At 36.3% G+C, this 12169-nt stretch overlaps 14 non-coding genes across 14 annotated transcripts; all 14 read right to left on the bottom strand.

Moving 5' to 3' along the window:
* Window positions 1-79: 79 nt before the first annotated feature.
* LOC143984692 (small nucleolar RNA U3) lies at window positions 80-294 on the bottom strand. Its single transcript, XR_013275055.1, has one exon. It is a non-coding gene; the product is annotated as a small nucleolar RNA U3 (small nucleolar RNA).
* Window positions 295-987: 693 nt separating this feature from the next.
* LOC143984691 (small nucleolar RNA U3) lies at window positions 988-1202 on the bottom strand. The gene has a single exon (XR_013275054.1). It is a non-coding gene; the product is annotated as a small nucleolar RNA U3 (small nucleolar RNA).
* Window positions 1203-1891: 689 nt separating this feature from the next.
* On the bottom strand, window positions 1892-2103 carry LOC143985184 (small nucleolar RNA U3). The gene has a single exon (XR_013275480.1). It is a non-coding gene; the product is annotated as a small nucleolar RNA U3 (small nucleolar RNA).
* A 695-nt stretch (window positions 2104-2798) lies between these two features.
* LOC143984690 (small nucleolar RNA U3) lies at window positions 2799-3013 on the bottom strand. Its single transcript, XR_013275053.1, has one exon. It is a non-coding gene; the product is annotated as a small nucleolar RNA U3 (small nucleolar RNA).
* Window positions 3014-3706: 693 nt separating this feature from the next.
* On the bottom strand, window positions 3707-3921 carry LOC143984689 (small nucleolar RNA U3). The gene has a single exon (XR_013275052.1). It is a non-coding gene; the product is annotated as a small nucleolar RNA U3 (small nucleolar RNA).
* Window positions 3922-4610: 689 nt separating this feature from the next.
* Window positions 4611-4822, bottom strand: LOC143985183 (small nucleolar RNA U3). Its single transcript, XR_013275479.1, has one exon. It is a non-coding gene; the product is annotated as a small nucleolar RNA U3 (small nucleolar RNA).
* A 695-nt stretch (window positions 4823-5517) lies between these two features.
* On the bottom strand, window positions 5518-5732 carry LOC143984688 (small nucleolar RNA U3). The gene has a single exon (XR_013275051.1). It is a non-coding gene; the product is annotated as a small nucleolar RNA U3 (small nucleolar RNA).
* A 690-nt stretch (window positions 5733-6422) lies between these two features.
* On the bottom strand, window positions 6423-6637 carry LOC143984935 (small nucleolar RNA U3). The gene has a single exon (XR_013275266.1). It is a non-coding gene; the product is annotated as a small nucleolar RNA U3 (small nucleolar RNA).
* Window positions 6638-7330: 693 nt separating this feature from the next.
* On the bottom strand, window positions 7331-7545 carry LOC143984686 (small nucleolar RNA U3). The gene has a single exon (XR_013275050.1). It is a non-coding gene; the product is annotated as a small nucleolar RNA U3 (small nucleolar RNA).
* Window positions 7546-8238: 693 nt separating this feature from the next.
* On the bottom strand, window positions 8239-8453 carry LOC143984685 (small nucleolar RNA U3). Its single transcript, XR_013275049.1, has one exon. It is a non-coding gene; the product is annotated as a small nucleolar RNA U3 (small nucleolar RNA).
* A 692-nt stretch (window positions 8454-9145) lies between these two features.
* LOC143984684 (small nucleolar RNA U3) lies at window positions 9146-9360 on the bottom strand. The gene has a single exon (XR_013275048.1). It is a non-coding gene; the product is annotated as a small nucleolar RNA U3 (small nucleolar RNA).
* Window positions 9361-10050: 690 nt separating this feature from the next.
* LOC143984944 (small nucleolar RNA U3) lies at window positions 10051-10265 on the bottom strand. Its single transcript, XR_013275274.1, has one exon. It is a non-coding gene; the product is annotated as a small nucleolar RNA U3 (small nucleolar RNA).
* Window positions 10266-10959: 694 nt separating this feature from the next.
* Window positions 10960-11174, bottom strand: LOC143984683 (small nucleolar RNA U3). Its single transcript, XR_013275047.1, has one exon. It is a non-coding gene; the product is annotated as a small nucleolar RNA U3 (small nucleolar RNA).
* A 693-nt stretch (window positions 11175-11867) lies between these two features.
* Window positions 11868-12082, bottom strand: LOC143984682 (small nucleolar RNA U3). The gene has a single exon (XR_013275046.1). It is a non-coding gene; the product is annotated as a small nucleolar RNA U3 (small nucleolar RNA).
* Between the last annotated feature and the right edge of the window lie 87 nt (window positions 12083-12169).

Genomic DNA, 12169 nt, shown 5'->3' with positions numbered 1-12169 from the left:
AGTTTTCAAAATAGACAAAAACACAAACTTGCAAACTCAGCTGTTTTTAAAACAAAAATAGACATTTAGCATTCAAACAACCACTCTGAATGAGTTCCCGCCAGCCATCTTCCCATCAGGAAAGATGACCAAGTCATCAAATGGTGGCAGCATCTGCAGAGAGCAGCACTGCCAACAGCAGTCCTAATGAGACAAGAACCCTAAAATTCATCATCGTGGAAGGTGAGTATGGACACTTTCGAGCACATTTCTCCCTTTGCATTCTACAGAAATGATCCCTGAAAATATAGTCCTACCTTGACAAATCATAGATTTCAGCAACATTTTAATCACTATTCCTTCAACAAATTGTGAACATGTTTGTCAAAATCCAATGTAAACTACTTGTAGAAATCAAGTAGTAATAATTAATATGCCTGTTTGCCAATGTCCTATTCTAAAGAAAAATAATTTTGCAATTCTTTTCTCTCAAATTGTAACATTTCTTGATGCCTTATATTGGCTATCTTGATTCTTTTGGATGTCCTTTTGGTAAGCCGAGCAAAGTTTTAACAGCACCTCACAGTCTTGTTCAGCGCAGTAACAGGAGAAACTAAAACACAGATGGAGTATTTTTGTTTCCACCACTTTAAAAACAGAATGGTCTGGCATGTTTCTTTTGCTTCCGAAAGAATGGTTTGTCAGTGATGACAGTATTTTCTTTATCTTTTTAACATATAAAGCACCATAATTTTTCCTTGGGTTCCGTGAGCGTTGTTTCAGTTTTGCAATTCCTCCAAGCGCAGAAGCCAAAGGAAAAACATTGGCAGCTACTGCGTGTCACACTGCAAATAATCTTCCCACATAGAAGTATAATGTCATTTTTTTCCTTTCCATCTGACAAATACAAAAAAAAAAAAAAAAAGCATAGTTTTCAAAATAGACAAAAACACAAACTTGCAAACTCAGCTGTTTTTAAAACAAAAATAGACATTTAGCATTCAAACAACCACTCTGAATGAGTTCCCGCCAGCCATCTTCCCATCAGGAAAGATGACCAAGTCATCAAATGGTGGCAGCATCTGCAGAGAGCAGCACTGCCAACAGCAGTCCTAATGAGACAAGAACCCTAAAATTCATCATCGTGGAAGGTGAGTATGGACACTTTCGAGCACATTTCTCCCTTTGCATTCTACAGAAATGATCCCTGAAAATATAGTCCTACCTTGACAAATCAAAGATTTCAGCAACATTTTAATCACTATTCCTTCAACAAATTGTGAACATGTTTGTCAAAATCCAATGTAAACTACTTGTAGAAATCAAGTAGTAATAATTAATATGCCTGTTTGCCAATGTCCTATTCTAAAGAAAAATAATTTTGCAATTCTTTTCTCTCAAATTGTAACATTTCTTGATGCCTTATATTGGCTATCTTGATTCTTTTGGATGTCCTTTTGGTAAGCCGAGCAAAGTTTTAACAGCACCTCACAGTCTTGTTCAGCGCAGTAACAGGAGAAACTAAAACACAGATGGAGTATTTTTGTTTCCACCACTTTAAAAACAGAATGGTCTGGCATGTTTCTTTTGCTTCCGAAAGAATGGTTTGTCAGTGATGACAGTATTTTCTTTATCTTTTTAACATATAAAGCACCATCATTTTTCCTTGGGTTCCGTGAGCGTTGTTTCAGTTTTGCAATTCCTCCAAGCGCAGAAGCCAAAGGAAAAACATTGGCAGCTACTGCGTGTCACACTGCAAATAATCTTCCCACATAGAAGTATAATGTCATTTTTTTCCTTTCCATCCGACAAATCCAAAAAAAAAAAAAGCATAGTTTTCAAAATAGACAAAAACACAAACTTGCAAACTCAGCTGTTTTTAAAACAAAAATAGACATTTAGCATTCAAACAACCACTCTGAATGAGTTCCCGCCAGCCATCTTCCCATCAGGAAAGATGACCAAGTCATCAAATGGTGGCAGCATCTGCAGAGAGCAGCACTGCCAACAGCAGTCCTAATGAGACAAAAACCCTAAAATTGATCATCGTGGAAGGTGAGTATGGACACTTTCGAGCACATTTCTCCCTTTGCATTCTACAGAAATGATCGCTGAAATAATAGCCCTACCTTGACAAATCAAAGATTTCAGCAACATTTTAATCACTATTCCTTCAACAAATTGTGAACATGTTTGTCAAAATCCAATGTAAACTACTTGTAGAAATCAAGTAGTAATAATTAATATGCCTGTTTGCCAATGTCCTATTCTAAAGAAAAATAATTTTGCAATTCTTTTCTCTCAAATTGTAACATTTCTTGATGCCTTATATTGGCTATCTTGATTCTTTTGGATGTCCTTTTGGTAAGCCGAGCAAAGTTTTAACAGCACCTCACAGTCTTGTTCAGCGCAGTAACAGGAGAAACTAAAACACAGATGGAGTATTTTTGTTTCCACCACTTTAAAAACAGAATGGTCTGGCATGTTTCTTTTGCTTCCGAAAGAATGGTTTGTCAGTGATGACAGTATTTTCTTTATCTTTTTAACATATAAAGCACCATAATTTTTCCTTGGGTTCCGTGAGCGTTGTTTCAGTTTTGCAATTCCTCCAAGCGCAGAAGCCAAAGGAAAAACATTGGCAGCTACTGCGTGTCACACTGCAAATAATCTTCCCACATAGAAGTATAATGTCATTTTTTTCCTTTCCATCTGACAAATACAAAAAAAAAAAAAAAAGCATAGTTTTCAAAATAGACAAAAACACAAACTTGCAAACTCAGCTGTTTTTAAAACAAAAATAGACATTTAGCATTCAAACAACCACTCTGAATGAGTTCCCGCCAGCCATCTTCCCATCAGGAAAGATGACCAAGTCATCAAATGGTGGCAGCATCTGCAGAGAGCAGCACTGCCAACAGCAGTCCTAATGAGACAAGAACCCTAAAATTCATCATCGTGGAAGGTGAGTATGGACACTTTCGAGCACATTTCTCCCTTTGCATTCTACAGAAATGATCCCTGAAAATATAGTCCTACCTTGACAAATCATAGATTTCAGCAACATTTTAATCACTATTCCTTCAACAAATTGTGAACATGTTTGTCAAAATCCAATGTAAACTACTTGTAGAAATCAAGTAGTAATAATTAATATGCCTGTTTGCCAATGTCCTATTCTAAAGAAAAATAATTTTGCAATTCTTTTCTCTCAAATTGTAACATTTCTTGATGCCTTATATTGGCTATCTTGATTCTTTTGGATGTCCTTTTGGTAAGCCGAGCAAAGTTTTAACAGCACCTCACAGTCTTGTTCAGCGCAGTAACAGGAGAAACTAAAACACAGATGGAGTATTTTTGTTTCCACCACTTTAAAAACAGAATGGTCTGGCATGTTTCTTTTGCTTCCGAAAGAATGGTTTGTCAGTGATGACAGTATTTTCTTTATCTTTTTAACATATAAAGCACCATAATTTTTCCTTGGGTTCCGTGAGCGTTGTTTCAGTTTTGCAATTCCTCCAAGCGCAGAAGCCAAAGGAAAAACATTGGCAGCTACTGCGTGTCACACTGCAAATAATCTTCCCACATAGAAGTATAATGTCATTTTTTTCCTTTCCATCTGACAAATACAAAAAAAAAAAAAAAAAGCATAGTTTTCAAAATAGACAAAAACACAAACTTGCAAACTCAGCTGTTTTTAAAACAAAAATAGACATTTAGCATTCAAACAACCACTCTGAATGAGTTCCCGCCAGCCATCTTCCCATCAGGAAAGATGACCAAGTCATCAAATGGTGGCAGCATCTGCAGAGAGCAGCACTGCCAACAGCAGTCCTAATGAGACAAGAACCCTAAAATTCATCATCGTGGAAGGTGAGTATGGACACTTTCGAGCACATTTCTCCCTTTGCATTCTACAGAAATGATCCCTGAAAATATAGTCCTACCTTGACAAATCAAAGATTTCAGCAACATTTTAATCACTATTCCTTCAACAAATTGTGAACATGTTTGTCAAAATCCAATGTAAACTACTTGTAGAAATCAAGTAGTAATAATTAATATGCCTGTTTGCCAATGTCCTATTCTAAAGAAAAATAATTTAGCAATTCTTTTCTCTCAAATTGTAACATTTCTTGATGCCTTATATTGGCTATCTTGATTCTTTTGGATGTCCTTTTGGTAAGCCGAGCAAAGTTTTAACAGCACCTCACAGTCTTGTTCAGCGCAGTAACAGGAGAAACTAAAACACAGATGGAGTATTTTTGTTTCCACCACTTTAAAAACAGAATGGTCTGGCATGTTTCTTTTGCTTCCGAAAGAATGGTTTGTCAGTGATGACAGTATTTTCTTTATCTTTTTAACATATAAAGCACCATAATTTTTCCTTGGGTTCCGTGAGCGTTGTTTCAGTTTTGCAATTCCTCCAAGCGCAGAAGCCAAAGGAAAAACATTGGCAGCTACTGCGTGTCACACTGCAAATAATCTTCCCACATAGAAGTATAATGTCATTTTTTTCCTTTCCATCCGACAAATCCAAAAAAAAAAAAAGCATAGTTTTCAAAATAGACAAAAACACAAACTTGCAAACTCAGCTGTTTTTAAAACAAAAATAGACATTTAGCATTCAAACAACCACTCTGAATGAGTTCCCGCCAGCCATCTTCCCATCAGGAAAGATGACCAAGTCATCAAATGGTGGCAGCATCTGCAGAGAGCAGCACTGCCAACAGCAGTCCTAATGAGACAAAAACCCTAAAATTGATCATCGTGGAAGGTGAGTATGGACACTTTCGAGCACATTTCTCCCTTTGCATTCTACAGAAATGATCGCTGAAATAATAGCCCTACCTTGACAAATCAAAGATTTCAGCAACATTTTAATCACTATTCCTTCAACAAATTGTGAACATGTTTGTCAAAATCCAATGTAAACTACTTGTAGAAATCAAGTAGTAATAATTAATATGCCTGTTTGCCAATGTCCTATTCTAAAGAAAAATAATTTTGCAATTCTTTTCTCTCAAATTGTAACATTTCTTGATGCCTTATATTGGCTATCTTGATTCTTTTGGATGTCCTTTTGGTAAGCCGAGCAAAGTTTTAACAGCACCTCACAGTCTTGTTCAGCGCAGTAACAGGAGAAACTAAAACACAGATGGAGTATTTTTGTTTCCACCACTTTAAAAACAGAATGGTCTGGCATGTTTCTTTTGCTTCCGAAAGAATGGTTTGTCAGTGATGACAGTATTTTCTTTATCTTTTTAACATATAAAGCACCATAATTTTTCCTTGGGTTCCGTGAGCGTTGTTTCAGTTTTGCAATTCCTCCAAGCGCAGAAGCCAAAGGAAAAACATTGGCAGCTACTGCGTGTCACACTGCAAATAATCTTCCCACATAGAAGTATAATGTCATTTTTTTCCTTTCCATCTGACAAATACAAAAAAAAAAAAAAAAGCATAGTTTTCAAAATAGACAAAAACACAAACTTGCAAACTCAGCTGTTTTTAAAACAAAAATAGACATTTAGCATTCAAACAACCACTCTGAATGAGTTCCCGCCAGCCATCTTCCCATCAGGAAAGATGACCAAGTCATCAAATGGTGGCAGCATCTGCAGAGAGCAGCACTGCCAACAGCAGTCCTAATGAGACAAGAACCCTAAAATTCATCATCGTGGAAGGTGAGTATGGACACTTTCGAGCACATTTCTCCCTTTGCATTCTACAGAAATGATCCCTGAAAATATAGTCCTACCTTGACAAATCATAGATTTCAGCAACATTTTAATCACTATTCCTTCAACAAATTGTGAACATGTTTGTCAAAATCCAATGTAAACTACTTGTAGAAATCAAGTAGTAATAATTAATATGCCTGTTTGCCAATGTCCTATTCTAAAGAAAAATAATTTTGCAATTCTTTTCTCTCAAATTGTAACATTTCTTGATGCCTTATATTGGCTATCTTGATTCTTTTGGATGTCCTTTTGGTAAGCCGAGCAAAGTTTTAACAGCACCTCACAGTCTTGTTCAGCGCAGTAACAGGAGAAACTAAAACACAGATGGAGTATTTTTGTTTCCACCACTTTAAAAACAGAATGGTCTGGCATGTTTCTTTTGCTTCCGAAAGAATGGTTTGTCAGTGATGACAGTATTTTCTTTATCTTTTTAACATATAAAGCACCATAATTTTTCCTTGGGTTCCGTGAGCGTTGTTTCAGTTTTGCAATTCCTCCAAGCGCAGAAGCCAAAGGAAAAACATTGGCAGCTACTGCGTGTCACACTGCAAATAATCTTCCCACATAGAAGTATAATGTCATTTTTTTCCTTTCCATCTGACAAATACAGAAAAAAAAAAAAGCATAGTTTTCAAAATAGACAAAAACACAAACTTGCAAACTCAGCTGTTTTTAAAACAAAAATAGACATTTAGCATTCAAACAACCACTCTGAATGAGTTCCCGCCAGCCATCTTCCCATCAGGAAAGATGACCAAGTCATCAAATGGTGGCAGGATCTGCAGAGAGCAGCACTGCCAACAGCAGTCCTAATGAGACAAGAACCCTAAAATTCATCATCGTGGAAGGTGAGTATGGACACTTTCGAGCACATTTCTCCCTTTGCATTCTACAGAAATGATCCCTGAAAATATAGTCCTACCTTGACAAATCAAAGATTTCAGCAACATTTTAATCACTATTCCTTCAACAAATTGTGAACATGTTTGTCAAAATCCAATGTAAACTACTTGTAGAAATCAAGTAGTAATAATTAATATGCCTGTTTGCCAATGTCCTATTCTAAAGAAAAATAATTTTGCAATTCTTTTCTCTCAAATTGTAACATTTCTTGATGCCTTATATTGGCTATCTTGATTCTTTTGGATGTCCTTTTGGTAAGCCGAGCAAAGTTTTAACAGCACCTCACAGTCTTGTTCAGCGCAGTAACAGGAGAAACTAAAACACAGATGGAGTATTTTTGTTTCCACCACTTTAAAAACAGAATGGTCTGGCATGTTTCTTTTGCTTCCGAAAGAATGGTTTGTCAGTGATGACAGTATTTTCTTTATCTTTTTAACATATAAAGCACCATAATTTTTCCTTGGGTTCCGTGAGCGTTGTTTCAGTTTTGCAATTCCTCCAAGCGCAGAAGCCAAAGGAAAAACATTGGCAGCTACTGCGTGTCACACTGCAAATAATCTTCCCACATAGAAGTATAATGTCATTTTTTTCCTTTCCATCTGACAAATACAAAAAAAAAAAAAAAAAGCATAGTTTTCAAAATAGACAAAAACACAAACTTGCAAACTCAGCTGTTTTTAAAACAAAAATAGACATTTAGCATTCAAACAACCACTCTGAATGAGTTCCCGCCAGCCATCTTCCCATCAGGAAAGATGACCAAGTCATCAAATGGTGGCAGCATCTGCAGAGAGCAGCACTGCCAACAGCAGTCCTAATGAGACAAGAACCCTAAAATTCATCATCGTGGAAGGTGAGTATGGACACTTTCGAGCACATTTCTCCCTTTGCATTCTACAGAAATGATCCCTGAAAATATAGTCCTACCTTGACAAATCAAAGATTTCAGCAACATTTTAATCACTATTCCTTCAACAAATTGTGAACATGTTTGTCAAAATCCAATGTAAACTACTTGTAGAAATCAAGTAGTAATAATTAATATGCCTGTTTGCCAATGTCCTATTCTAAAGAAAAATAATTTAGCAATTCTTTTCTCTCAAATTGTAACATTTCTTGATGCCTTATATTGGCTATCTTGATTCTTTTGGATGTCCTTTTGGTAAGCCGAGCAAAGTTTTAACAGCACCTCACAGTCTTGTTCAGCGCAGTAACAGGAGAAACTAAAACACAGATGGAGTATTTTTGTTTCCACCACTTTAAAAACAGAATGGTCTGGCATGTTTCTTTTGCTTCCGAAAGAATGGTTTGTCAGTGATGACAGTATTTTCTTTATCTTTTTAACATATAAAGCACCATAATTTTTCCTTGGGTTCCGTGAGCGTTGTTTCAGTTTTGCAATTCCTCCAAGCGCAGAAGCCAAAGGAAAAACATTGGCAGCTACTGCGTGTCACACTGCAAATAATCTTCCCACATAGAAGTATAATGTCATTTTTTTCCTTTCCATCTGACAAATACAAAAAAAAAAAAAAAAAGCATAGTTTTCAAAATAGACAAAAACACAAACTTGCAAACTCAGCTGTTTTTAAAACAAAAATAGACATTTAGCATTCAAACAACCACTCTGAATGAGTTCCCGCCAGCCATCTTCCCATCAGGAAAGATGACCAAGTCATCAAATGGTGGCAGCATCTGCAGAGAGCAGCACTGCCAACAGCAGTCCTAATGAGACAAGAACCCTAAAATTCATCATCGTGGAAGGTGAGTATGGACACTTTCGAGCACATTTCTCCCTTTGCATTCTACAGAAATGATCCCTGAAAATATAGTCCTACCTTGACAAATCATAGATTTCAGCAACATTTTAATCACTATTCCTTCAACAAATTGTGAACATGTTTGTCAAAATCCAATGTAAACTACTTGTAGAAATCAAGTAGTAATAATTAATATGCCTGTTTGCCAATGTCCTATTCTAAAGAAAAATAATTTTGCAATTCTTTTCTCTCAAATTGTAACATTTCTTGATGCCTTATATTGGCTATCTTGATTCTTTTGGATGTCCTTTTGGTAAGCCGAGCAAAGTTTTAACAGCACCTCACAGTCTTGTTCAGCGCAGTAACAGGAGAAACTAAAACACAGATGGAGTATTTTTGTTTCCACCACTTTAAAAACAGAATGGTCTGGCATGTTTCTTTTGCTTCCGAAAGAATGGTTTGTCAGTGATGACAGTATTTTCTTTATCTTTTTAACATATAAAGCACCATAATTTTTCCTTGGGTTCCGTGAGCGTTGTTTCAGTTTTGCAATTCCTCCAAGCGCAGAAGCCAAAGGAAAAACATTGGCAGCTACTGCGTGTCACACTGCAAATAATCTTCCCACATAGAAGTATAATGTCATTTTTTTCCTTTCCATCTGACAAATACAAAAAAAAAAAAAAAAGCATAGTTTTCAAAATAGACAAAAACACAAACTTGCAAACTCAGCTGTTTTTAAAACAAAAATAGACATTTAGCATTCAAACAACCACTCTGAATGAGTTCCCGCCAGCCATCTTCCCATCAGGAAAGATGACCAAGTCATCAAATGGTGGCAGCATCTGCAGAGAGCAGCACTGCCAACAGCAGTCCTAATGAGACAAGAACCCTAAAATTCATCATCGTGGAAGGTGAGTATGGACACTTTCGAGCACATTTCTCCCTTTGCATTCTACAGAAATGATCCCTGAAAATATAGTCCTACCTTGACAAATCATAGATTTCAGCAACATTTTAATCACTATTCCTTCAACAAATTGTGAACATGTTTGTCAAAATCCAATGTAAACTACTTGTAGAAATCAAGTAGTAATAATTAATATGCCTGTTTGCCAATGTCCTATTCTAAAGAAAAATAATTTTGCAATTCTTTTCTCTCAAATTGTAACATTTCTTGATGCCTTATATTGGCTATCTTGATTCTTTTGGATGTCCTTTTGGTAAGCCGAGCAAAGTTTTAACAGCACCTCACAGTCTTGTTCAGCGCAGTAACAGGAGAAACTAAAACACAGATGGAGTATTTTTGTTTCCACCACTTTAAAAACAGAATGGTCTGGCATGTTTCTTTTGCTTCCGAAAGAATGGTTTGTCAGTGATGACAGTATTTTCTTTATCTTTTTAACATATAAAGCACCATAATTTTTCCTTGGGTTCCGTGAGCGTTGTTTCAGTTTTGCAATTCCTCCAAGCGCAGAAGCCAAAGGAAAAACATTGGCAGCTACTGCGTGTCACACTGCAAATAATCTTCCCACATAGAAGTATAATGTCATTTTTTTCCTTTCCATCTGACAAATACAGAAAAAAAAAAAAGCATAGTTTTCAAAATAGACAAAAACACAAACTTGCAAACTCAGCTGTTTTTAAAACAAAAATAGACATTTAGCATTCAAACAACCACTCTGAATGAGTTCCCGCCAGCCATCTTCCCATCAGGAAAGATGACCAAGTCATCAAATGGTGGCAGGATCTGCAGAGAGCAGCACTGCCAACAGCAGTCCTAATGAGACAAGAACCCTAAAATTCATCATCGTGGAAGGTGAGTATGGACACTTTCGAGTACATTTCTCCCTTTGCATTCTACAGAAATGATCCCTGAAAATATAGTCCTACCTTGACAAATCAAAGATTTCAGCAACATTTTAATCACTATTCCTTCAACAAATTGTGAACATGTTTGTCAAAATCCAATGTAAACTACTTGTAGAAATCAAGTAGTAATAATTAATATGCCTGTTTGCCAATGTCCTATTCTAAAGAAAAATAATTTTGCAATTCTTTTCTCTCAAATTGTAACATTTCTTGATGCCTTATATTGGCTATCTTGATTCTTTTGGATGTCCTTTTGGTAAGCCGAGCAAAGTTTTAACAGCACCTCACAGTCTTGTTCAGCGCAGTAACAGGAGAAACTAAAACACAGATGGAGTATTTTTGTTTCCACCACTTTAAAAACAGAATGGTCTGGCATGTTTCTTTTGCTTCCGAAAGAATGGTTTGTCAGTGATGACAGTATTTTCTTTATCTTTTTAACATATAAAGCACCATAATTTTTCCTTGGGTTCCGTGAGCGTTGTTTCAGTTTTGCAATTCCTCCAAGCGCAGAAGCCAAAGGAAAAACATTGGCAGCTACTGCGTGTCACACTGCAAATAATCTTCCCACATAGAAGTATAATGTCATTTTTTTCCTTTCCATCTGACAAATACAAAAAAAAAAAAAAAAAAGCATAGTTTTCAAAATAGACAAAAACACAAACTTGCAAACTCAGCTGTTTTTAAAACAAAAATAGACATTTAGCATTCAAACAACCACTCTGAATGAGTTCCCGCCAGCCATCTTCCCATCAGGAAAGATGACCAAGTCATCAAATGGTGGCAGCATCTGCAGAGAGCAGCACTGCCAACAGCAGTCCTAATGAGACAAGAACCCTAAAATTCATCATCGTGGAAGGTGAGTATGGACACTTTCGAGCACATTTCTCCCTTTGCATTCTACAGAAATGATCCCTGAAAATATAGTCCTACCTTGACAAATCAAAGATTTCAGCAACATTTTAATCACTATTCCTTCAACAAATTGTGAACATGTTTGTCAAAATCCAATGTAAACTACTTGTAGAAATCAAGTAGTAATAATTAATATGCCTGTTTGCCAATGTCCTATTCTAAAGAAAAATAATTTAGCAATTCTTTTCTCTCAAATTGTAACATTTCTTGATGCCTTATATTGGCTATCTTGATTCTTTTGGATGTCCTTTTGGTAAGCCGAGCAAAGTTTTAACAGCACCTCACAGTCTTGTTCAGCGCAGTAACAGGAGAAACTAAAACACAGATGGAGTATTTTTGTTTCCACCACTTTAAAAACAGAATGGTCTGGCATGTTTCTTTTGCTTCCGAAAGAATGGTTTGTCAGTGATGACAGTATTTTCTTTATCTTTTTAACATATAAAGCACCATAATTTTTCCTTGGGTTCCGTGAGCGTTGTTTCAGTTTTGCAATTCCTCCAAGCGCAGAAGCCAAAGGAAAAACATTGGCAGCTACTGCGTGTCACACTGCAAATAATCTTCCCACATAGAAGTATAATGTCATTTTTTTCCTTTCCATCTGACAAATACAAAAAAAAAAAAAAAAAGCATAGTTTTCAAAATAGACAAAAACACAAACTTGCAAACTCAGCTGTTTTTAAAACAAAAATAGACATTTAGCATTCAAACAACCACTCTGAATGAGTTCCCGCCAGCCATCTTCCCATCAGGAAAGATGACCAAGTCATCAAATGGTGGCAGCATCTGCAGAGAGCAGCACTGCCAACAGCAGTCCTAATGAGACAAGAACCCTAAAATTCATCATCGTGGAAGGTGAGTATGGACACTTTCGAGCACATTTCTCCCTTTGCATTCTACAGAAATGATCCCTGAAAATATAGTCCTACCTTGACAAATCATAGATTTCAGCAACATTTTAATCACTATTCCTTCAACAAATTGTGAACATGTTTGTCAAAATCCAATGTAAAC

This window comes from Lithobates pipiens, unplaced genomic scaffold (genome assembly GCF_037356315.1).
Source record: "Lithobates pipiens isolate NorthernLeopardFrog02 unplaced genomic scaffold, aLitPip1_a1.2 Scaffold_16, whole genome shotgun sequence".
In the NCBI taxonomy this organism is placed as follows: domain Eukaryota; kingdom Metazoa; phylum Chordata; class Amphibia; order Anura; family Ranidae; genus Lithobates; species Lithobates pipiens.
The sequence above is the reverse complement of the archived record's forward strand: the minus strand, read 5'-3'. Positions and strand labels throughout refer to the sequence as shown.